Raw genomic sequence first — 10,749 nt, 5'->3', positions numbered from 1 at the left:
GAATGCTTTCTATGGTGCATCTGTAAAAGTTGGTGAGAGTCATAGCAGACATGCTTCTAGGTTGGTGGACTTTCTTAACTATAGTGTCGGCATGGGTGGGACCAGGACAGGTTGTTGGTGATCTGGACACCTAAAAACTTGAAGCTCTCGACCATTTCTGCTTCGTTCCCATTGTTGTAGACAGCAGCATGTTCTCCTTTATGCTTCCTGAATACAATGACCATCTCTTTCATTTTGTTGACATTGAGGGAGAGATTATTGTCGTTGCACCAGTTCACCAGATTCTTTATCTCTTTCCTGTACTCCGTCTCGTCATTGTTTGAGATCCGATCCACTATGGTAGTGCCAGTAGCAAACTTGAAAATTGAATTGGAGGGGAACTTGGCCACACAGTCATAGGTGTGGGCAGCACGGTGGCACAGTGCTCAGCACTGCTGCCTCACAGTGCCAGGGACTCGTGTTCAATTCCTGGCTTGGGTCACTGATTGTGCGGTGTTTGCATGTTCTCCTTGTGTCTGCGTGGGTTTCCTCCGGGAACTCCAGTTTCCTCCCACAATCCGAGAGACGTGCTGGTTGGGTGCATTGGCCATGCCAAATTCTCCCTCAGTGTACCTGACCAGGCGCTGGAGTGTGGCGACTACGGGATTTTCACAGTAACTTCATTGCAGTAAGTCTACTTATGACACTAATAAATATAAATAAATGAGCATAGTAAGGGGCTGAGGACACAGCCTTGTGGGGCACTGGTGTTGAGGATGATCGTGGTGGAGGTATTGTTGCCTATCCTTACTGATTGCGGTCTTAGGTTAGGAAGTTCAGGATCCAGTCGCGGAGGGAGGAGCCGAGCCCTAGGCCACAGAGTTTGGAGATGAGTTTCATCGGAGTAAATGGTGTTGAAGGCTGAGCTGTAATCAATAAATAGGAGTCTGACTTGGGTGTCTTTGCTTTCTAGGCGTTCCAGGGTTGAGTGCAGGGCCAGGGAGATGGCGTCTGCTGTGGACTTGTTGCGGTGGTAGTGGATCCATGGGAAGCCAGAATTGATTCATGCCATGACTAACCTTTCAAAGCACTTAAAAATGATGGATGTCAAAGCCACCAGACAATAGTCATTAAGGCACGCTGCTTGGCATTTCTTTGGTACTGGAATGATGGTCGTCTTGTTGAAGCAGATAGGGAACTCAGATTGTTGTAAAAAGAGGTTGAAAATGTCTGCAAAACCCCTGCCAGCTGATCTGCGCAGGATGATTGCTTGTCTGGATACCCTATCCGGGCCAATCACTTTCCGTGGGTTGACTTTCAAGGCTCTGACATCTGCAATGGTAGCCATGAGGCGTGAGACTTCTTACTGTGCAGACCCTAATCCAACACCAGCATTTCCACGCACGACAATCGCCAGGCAGGAATGTTCCCTTCAGCAGTCAAGGGCATTCAGTCTCCGATCTTCAGGTAAGCGTTCTCTAAGGCGGCCTTCATGACACACGACAATGCAGAATCGCCAAGCAGAAATTGAATGCCAAGTTCCGCACGCATGAGGACGGCCTTGACCGAGATCTTGGGTTCATGTCACACTACTTGTAACCCCCACAATACTGCCTGGGTTTGCAAAATCCTACTAACTGTCCTGGCTTGAGACAATTCACACCTCTTTAACCTGTGATTATCCCTCTCTCCATGCAGTTTGTACCTGTAAAGACTCACATTCCAACCATTCTTCACATTCCAATCCGTAATTATCTTGCAATTGTGTCTTTGTCTATATATGCCGTGTTTGTGAACCTACCTCCACTTACCTGATGTAGGAGCAGCACTGCAAAAGCTCATGATTCCAAATAAACCTGTTGGACTTTAACCTGGTGTTGTGAAACTTCTTAATCTGCAATGGTGATCTCGGATACAAGTTCATCCAAGGCTTCCGTGGTTGAGGGCATGCTCTTGCTGACCTCTTGCACAAAATGGGCATAGAATATATTGAGCTCGGTAGGGAGGGGTGCGTTGGAGCCAGCAATTTTACATGCCTTCATCTTGTAGCCTGTTATGTCTTGCAGACCTTGCCATAGTCAGTGGGGTCTGTGTGGCTAATCTGGGACTCTAGCTTGGTCCGGTACTGTCGTTTGGCATCTTTGATGGATCTCCGTAGATCATATCTGGCGTTCTTGTATAGTAAGAAGTTTAACAACACCAGGTTAAAGTCCAATGGGTTTATTTGGTAGCAAATGCCACTAGCTTTCGGCGCGCTGCCCCTTCGTCAGGTGGAGTGGAGAAATGCTCACAAACAGGGCATACAGAGACACAAACTCAATTTACAGAATAATGATTGGAATGCAGTCTTTACAGATAATCAAGTCTTAAAGGTACAAACAATGTGAATGGAGGGAGCATTAAGCACAGGTTAAAGAGATGTGTATTGTCTTCAGACAGGACAGCCAGTGAGATTCTGCAAGTCCAGACAAGCTGTGGGGGTTACAGATAGTGTGACATGAACCCAAGATCCCGGTTGAGGCCGTCCTCATGTGTGCGGAACTTGGCTATCAGTTTCTGTTCAGCGACTCTGCGCTGTCGTGTGTCATGAAGGACACCTTGGAGAACGCTTACATGAAGATCAGAGGCCGAATGCCCGTGACCGCTGAAGTGCTCCCCAACAGGAAGAGAACAGTCTTGCCTGGTGATTGTCGAGCGGTGTTCATTCATCCGTTGTCATAGCGTCTGCATGGTTTCCCCAATGTACCATGCCTTGGGACATCCTTTCTTGCAGCATATCAGGTAGACAACGTTGGCCGAGTTGCAAGAGTATGTACCATGTACCTGGTGGATGGTGTTCTCACGTGAGATGATGGCATGTGTCGATGATCCGGCACGTCTTGCAGAGGTTGCTGTGGCAGGGTTGTGTGGTGTCGTGGTCACTGTTCTCCTGAAGGCTGGGTAGTTTGCTGCGGACAATGGTCTGTTTGAGGTTGTGCGGTTGTTTGAAGGCAAGAAGTGGGGGTGTGGGGATGGCCTTGGCGAGATGTTTGTTTTCATCAATGACATGTTGAAGGCTCCGGAGGAGATGCTGTAGCTTCTGCGCTCCGGGGAAGTACTGGACGACGAAGTGTACTCTGTCCACCGTGTCCCGTGTTTGTCTTCTGAGGAGGACCTCCATCCACCAGGTACACGGTACATATTCTTGCAACTCGGCCAACGTTGTCTACCTGATACGCTGCAGGAAAGGATGTCCTGAGGCATGGTACATTGGGGAAACCATGCAGGCGCTATGACAATGGATGAATGAACACCGCTCGACAATCACCAGGCAAGCCTGTTCTCTTCCTGTTGGGGAGTACTTCAGCGATCACGGGCATTCGGCCTCTGATCTTCGCGTAAGCGTTCTCCAAGGCGGCCTTCACGACACACGACAGCGCAGTCGCTGAGCAGAAACTGATAGCCAAGTTCCGCACACATGAGGACGGCCTCAACCGGGATCTTGGGTTCATGTCACACTATCTGTAACCCCCACAGCTTGTCTGGACTTGCAGAATCTCACTGGCTGCCATGTCTGGAGACAATACACATCTCTTTAACCTGTGCTTAATGCTCCCTCCATTCACATTGTTTGTACCTTTAAGACATGATTATCTGTAAAGACTGCATTCCAATCATTATTCTGTAAATTGAGTTTGTGTCTCTGTATGCCCTGTTTGTGAGCATTTCTCCACTCCACCTGACGACGGGGCAGCGCTCTGAAAGCTAGTGGCATTTGCTACCAAATAAACCCATTGGACTTTAACCTAGTGTTGTTAAACTTCTTACTGTGTCCAACGCCGGCATCTCCACATCATTTCTTGTATAGGTCAGGGTTGCCTGACTTAAACGCCTCAGACCTTGACTTCAGCAAGCAGTGGATGTCCCTGTTCATCCATGGTTTCCGATTGGGAAACACGTGGATTTGCTTCTTTGGCACAGTCTTCTACGCACTTACTAATAAAGAATCAATGCACTACTAATGAACAATCCCAAAAGAGATGACTTCATTTAGGCTATGGTGCAGCACTTTTTTCAGCAACTTTGAAAATCCGTTTTATGAGTTTTCATCATCTACCAACTTGGTTGGATCATTTGAAGAAATTAAATTGGAAAGGCAGCACCAGGTAAGAAGTTATGCAGCAGTTCCTCAATTGCCCCCTCTCTTTCAAGACAATGATACATGTCTCTAAACCACGCCCTCAAGCAACTTGCTGATAATGGAATCAAATCAACAGTTTTCTGGTTCTGAGTTGCAGACCGAAGAAGGAATATTGGCCAGGATTGAGGAAACTGCTCTTCACATAGCGTTGAAATATCTTTTCCATCCACTTGTTCAAGCAGATGTAATTAAAAGTTGGCACCTTGAACAATGCAACATTCCCTCCACATTATACAAGCCTAGATTATGTAAATAAGTCTGGAATAGTGTTCAAGCCAACCACCTCTGCCTGTGAGGCACACCGTTATCTGAGCCAGTCCCTGTAATTATCTTGCATGGAAAACCATAATTATTTTGTTAGTTTTGGCTTGCAATAGGTAAATTAAACAATATTGTAGATCAGCTGTATTTAATTTGGTACTCTAAAAGGGAAGCTGTAAGTCTTTAAACCTAAAGTCACTTTAGAGAACATGGATACATTTTAAAGATACTGATGGATCTTCTCAATTAATTGGAAGTGTTAAAAAATGCCATTTATTAAACATTAGCTTCCCCTCTGAAATTGTACCTGTTTGCTAAATGCCTTTGTTCTATATAGAAGAAAGTTGCATGTCTTGGAGTATCTTTATTCTGCAAGTAATTACACCTAATTTACCACCACCAATGTTTTTTTCAAAGGAGAGTGGCTCTAGATAATCTATATCTGGGGCTTCAGATCAAATGGTGCTCCGGTTCAGTTCCTTATTAGCGAACAGAGTATATCATCTAATTTAGCACTCGCTATCTGCAGTGCCATAGAAAAAGGCCTGCAAAACAATTTGGCCACTTCTTCTAAAAACTGTTTCAACTACTAACTCTCTCAACTATCAACCCATTCCTTCCAACTGCCTTGACAGTCTATTCCCACTTTACTCCAGGAAATTGGCTGGTCATTAGGACTAGAGTGTTTGACCCCTTTTTTTGCAAAAGCAAAAGATCTCCTCCACCTGACACCCCTCCAAGTACTCTGGACTCATTCCCACTCCCTTTGCCCCCATCTTAAAACTCATCTCTCTGACCAAGTTTTTCATCACTTATTCTAAAGTTTCCTTTCTTGCCATGCATGCTGTCAATTTATTTGCTCTCTTGGGATGCTATCCTACATTAATAAGTGGTGGTATAAATGCAAGTTGTTGAAATTCCTGCATTTATTCATTGGCATGTTCAAGAGCCAGTGCACATGAATAAAGAGTTATTAGCGTGACTTACTGATAGATCTTTTGAATTGTGCTGAGGGCTCAAAATGAAAAGGTTCCAGACGTGGAATTTGTCTGGAAGAGGTTTTGAAACTTACAAATATTTAAAATATGATTCCTTTAAGGCCTATTACATCTGAACAGTAGAAACAGCATTCGAAGTGTGAATAATTTTTCCTGAACAAGTTAAAGTTTATTTATTAGTCACAAGTAGGCTTACATTAACACTGCAATGAAATTACTGTGAAAATCCTCTAGTCGCCACACTCCAACACCTGTTTGGGTACAGAGGGAGAATTTAGCAAGGCCAATGCACCTAACCAGCACATCTTCGGATTGTAGGAGGAAACCCACACAGACATGGGGAGAATGTGCAAACACCACACAGCCAGTGACCCAAGCCGGGAATCGAACCCGGGTCCCTGGCGCTGTGAGGCAGCAGTGCTAACCACTATGCCACCATATGAGCATGCAGGATATTGTTAAGTGTAAGCAGTTCTGGGTGAAATGCTTCCATCAAAAGAAACTAACTTGGGAAGCAATTAGATGTCCAACACCGCATAGAAAGAGGGGTTCCTAGATTGCACATTACATGAGATGAATATATGAGCTAGAGAAGGAACTTGTATTCATTATATATAATGCTTTTCACAACCATTGGGTGTATCCAAACACTTCAGAGTCAGCGAGCGGGGTACTTTTGAAGTGTAGGCGCTTTGTAATGTATGGAAACCCTCCAGTTAAGTGACATCTGCCCATTGAAAGAGACAGGTCCTTTGTTCAACATCTCATCCAGAAAGGCAATATCTCGGATATTGTACAGCTTCCTCAGCGATGCATTGAAGTGTTACCTTCGATACGTGTTAAGGCTCTAGATTTGCAACTTGAATTTATAACCATCTGATGCAGACTGATTCTTAGCTCGAAGATTAGTTCAAGAATATCCCAGTGAGTTGACAGCAAGCGTCTGGCACATAATATCCCTCTGCAATATATATTGGTCCTGACTCATAGAAGGGAATCCATGAATACTGCCATGAAACAGTGGAACAAGCAGATGGCCAAAGTAAATGCAGGAACAGAGTGAGACTCAATGGTGTAATAGACATTTTCTTCTGTAACTGTAAGAGTCTCAAATAGTTCGTTGTCTCCAACATGCCAGGTTTAGGGACAAAACAAGAGTGCTATGCAAAACCTCTTCAGTCACTTCCCTTCCCTCACTAACTCACACCTATAATGTGCATTCTTAAAAAAAACCCTTTCACTTCCCTTAATCCAGTACAGAGATGAGCTGAAGTTATGCTTCCGGTCACAACTAATAACATTAGGGAAAAACAGGTTCTGTGAATTGTGGTCTCAGATGTCATTTCAATATTACTGTTGCAGCAGTTTAGCCAGTATATATTAGGGAAGAAAATGAATGGTTCTAGACATACAGCGCAGGACAAATCACTGTAGTTCCCCGAAGCATCATGATTGGTGCTGACAGGACAGTTATGGTGATCAGAGCTGAATCCAAAGCCCCGAAAGGGGAAGTCAACTCGAGCTATCAGAGAGAGTTTCAATGAATAAAGCAGGAGGATAAAGCAACAGCATTAGTACTAAGTGAGTACTGAGCAGTCAAGTGTCAAAGCTAATGCCATGGGAAGTTGAAAGGGAATCAAAAATGGTGAAGTCACTGTTTGAAATAGGAAACCATGACATTGCAGCAACAATTCAAAATGCGACTGAGTCGGCATTCACAATAGACCTGCGCATTATTTTTGGGGAGAGGGAGGGTAAAGGAAATTGGAAACATGGCGTAAGAGAGATTGCAAGAAAGAGTGAGCAAGAGGTGCAGATCTGATTGGAGATAGCAGTAGACTGGAGTGTGCTCCTATCTAAACAGGATATGGAGGCTTTGGAGAGGGTACAGAAAAGATTTACCAGGATGTTGCCTGGCATAGAGGGTATTAGCTATGAGGAGAGGTTGGAGAAACTTGGTTTGCTCTCACTGGAATGACAGAGGTTGACCTGAAAGAAGTCTACAAGATTATGAGAGGCATGGACAGAGTGGATACTCAGAAGCTTTTTCCCAGGGTGGAAGAGTCAATTACTAGGGGGCACAGGTTTAAGGTGCGAGGGGCAAGGTTTAAAGGAGATGTACGAGAGATTTTTTACACAGAGAGTAGTGGGTGCCTGGAACTCGTTGCCGGGGGAGGTAGTGGAAGCGGATACGGTAATGACTTTTAAGGGGCGTCTTGACAAATATATGAATAGGATGGGAATAGAGGGATATGGTCCCTGGAAGGTTAGGGGGTTTTAGTTAAGTCAGGCAGCATTGTCAGTGCAGGCTTGGAGAGCCGAAGGGCCTGTTCCTGTGCTGTAATTTTCTTTGTTCCTTGTGACTAAGAAAAACAATTAAACTGTGTCATCACAGCAAGGTTGCAAGTCTATTGGTTTGAGAATTGCAACTGTGTTTTCCTTTCTTCAAAGCTCATGCGTCAGTCTAAGGAGATTAAAAATTTCACTTGGGTTGAGTAAAATTTTCAGTTAACTTTAGTTAAGTGACAAACAGAAGGAAGGGGAGTTGCTAGTGAGTCTCCTTTATTAAGTAGTAAGTGCTATATATTTGTATTTATTCCTTTTGGCTCACTGGAGTTCTGTTGTATGAATGCATGCACTGGAAATGATGCAATAGACCTAGCATGGAAAGAGAAACAAGCAGCAGGACCATTGTACAGCATAGACACCATTAATAAAGCTCAGTTTTTTTTTAACCAAAGTTTGTCCTGTGTATCAAGTCTCCAATACACAACAAAACTGGCAATGAGGACTACAGACACACGCTTGCTAGCCACCCAGAAAAAAAGAAATTAACTGGGGAAACATCAGGATAAAAAAAATCTTCCACATATGCTATGGAGACTAATGTGCTACAGGGACTAACGAGCTAGGTGGGCGTGAGTAAATGATACTCTGCAAACAGATTTTAGAGCTGTCTGTGATAAATAAGAGGCTAAAACTCAATTAGGTACCTGTGTGCAGGAAAATTGACGGTTTTTAGGTGTTGAAACAGTTGCAAAGCGTGTACATGGGAAAACTACTTAAGTGGAAAAATGGCACTAGTTTTCAGCATCGTGGGACTCTGAAAATAGGGAGCAATGGAGCTCTTATACTGAGCATTTTGACTATTTGTACAGGCAAACAAAATAGCTGAAGGTATTTTTGTACCCACTTTCCTGAGCATGGGGGGGGGGGGGGGGGGGTGGGGGCAGCATCTTTTAATCTCCTCCATACTTTAGAGCAAGATGACAATCCCAGCTCTAAAATGTACAAACAAATTGTGGACATTCTGCAAGTACTTTTTTCACCAAAACCCCTGGTGATTGCAAAACTCTTTAGATTCCATAGTGAAACCAAGAAGAGGGGGTCAATCACAATTTGTGGCAAGGAGACTTGCAGAATATCGAGAGTTTGGAGATGTACTGAATGACACTATTCAGGACAGATTTATTTGTGGTCTACGTAACACAAAAGTGTCTTAACCGAGAATGATCTTACTCTGCAGGAGGCCATTGAAATCGCTATTTCTATGGAAATGGCCACGAAGGAAGCCCAGTAATTGAGTTTGTGTACACAAATACACAATGTCCGCTGAATCAACACCTAAAACCGTCAAGGCTTGGACGTCAGTGTGCTAAGCCTGCGCATTTTGCTGCTGAATGCTGGTGTAAAGACATGGAATGTCTTTACACCAGCTGTGAAAAAAAGACAAAGCGTGTTTGCAAGAAGAAAAAGCAAGCTATGAATAAAATAAGAAAATCAAACCAGACAGCATTTAAACAAAATATAAGTAGTGTCTATGCTGTACAATGGGGTTGGAAAGAGTGAAGAGACTCAGTCAGAGGAGCTATCACTAAACCTGCTAGCCATCGTTGGTACTACACAGATACTGCGTCACCCCTCTGCCAGATAGACAGCCAGTAAGGATGCAAGTTGACACTGGGGCAGCAGCCTCACTGGTGCCAGAGACCATCTACAATGAAAAACTCCAATACATTCTCTTTAGGCCATCAAAGGATAGTGCTAACATGTACACAGATGAAGGCTCACACTGAAGTGGCTGAGCAACTCAATGGGCAAACAGCAGATTTGTCTCTGCACATAGTGAAGGGAAACTATCCAGTGTTGATGGGTTGTACATGGCTTGTACATGGTTTGAGGAGATTCAACTGAACTGGGCTGAAGTCAACATGAGCAATGGAAAATCAGGCCTCATGAAAATTTTAAAGAAACACACAGTTGTTTTCTATGGAGAATGAGGGAGCAAAGATATTATAGTCAAACTGACAATAAAAGCCAAACGAAATGTTTGAAGGCAAACATATGCCTTCCATATGCTATGAGGTGGAAGCTGACTTGGAGCAACTGGTGAAGACTGGAGTTCTGGAACCTGTCAACATCAGTTAATGGGCTATGCCTATTGTTCCAGTTGAATCTGTAAGGATTTGCAGAGATTCCAATGTCACCATAAATCCACTTATGTGCTGAACAGTACTCATTATCTTGCATTGAAGACCTGTTTGCAGGATAGGCAGGAGGCTAAAATTTCAGCAAAATTGACTTGAGCCAGGCTTACTTACAGATGAATGTGGACAAGTAGTGACAATTGTAACATACCAGATTGTTATTTGGTATCACATCTGCTCCTGCATTGATTCAATGGATCAGATCTTGAGTAGACTGAACGGAGTCCAGTGCTTGACATCTTAGTCACTGGAAGAGAAACACTTTCGAAACTTGGATGCCATTCTCTAGACATTGGAAGAGTATGGTCAGAGAGTCTGTAAGGACAAGTGAGAGTTCTTCCAATCCTCTGTTGATTATCTGGGGCACATGATTGATGCCACTGGACTTCACAAAATCTCCTTCTAAGGTTAAGGCCATTACAAAGGCACCTGCACCTCAGAATATTAACCAGTTACTTTTCTTCCTGGGATTATTGAATTATGGAAGATTCGTCCCAAATGTGGCAACAATTCTGAAAACATTACATGATTTCTTGTGCCAGAACAAGATTTGGAAGTGGTTGGATCAATGCAATAATGCCTTCATGCAAGCCAAAGAAGCATTACTGAAGTCTGAAGTTCTCACACACTTTGATCATACCGTAGTTAGCTTGTGATGCATCCCCTTATGCTGTAGGAGTGGTCTCCCACATCAAGACATCGGGTAAAGAAAGACCTGTTGCTTTTGCTTCTCGAACGTTGAGCAAAGTTTAAAGTAGCTATGCCTGAATGGAATGGGAAGCATTAGCGATAATATTTGGAGTAAAGAAATTCCATCAGATCCTGTACGGGGGTGTTTACATTG

This window comes from Mustelus asterias, chromosome 15, assembly GCF_964213995.1.
Source record: "Mustelus asterias chromosome 15, sMusAst1.hap1.1, whole genome shotgun sequence".
Taxonomy (NCBI): Eukaryota; Metazoa; Chordata; class Chondrichthyes; order Carcharhiniformes; family Triakidae; genus Mustelus; species Mustelus asterias.
This window is presented reverse-complemented; position numbering follows the sequence as displayed.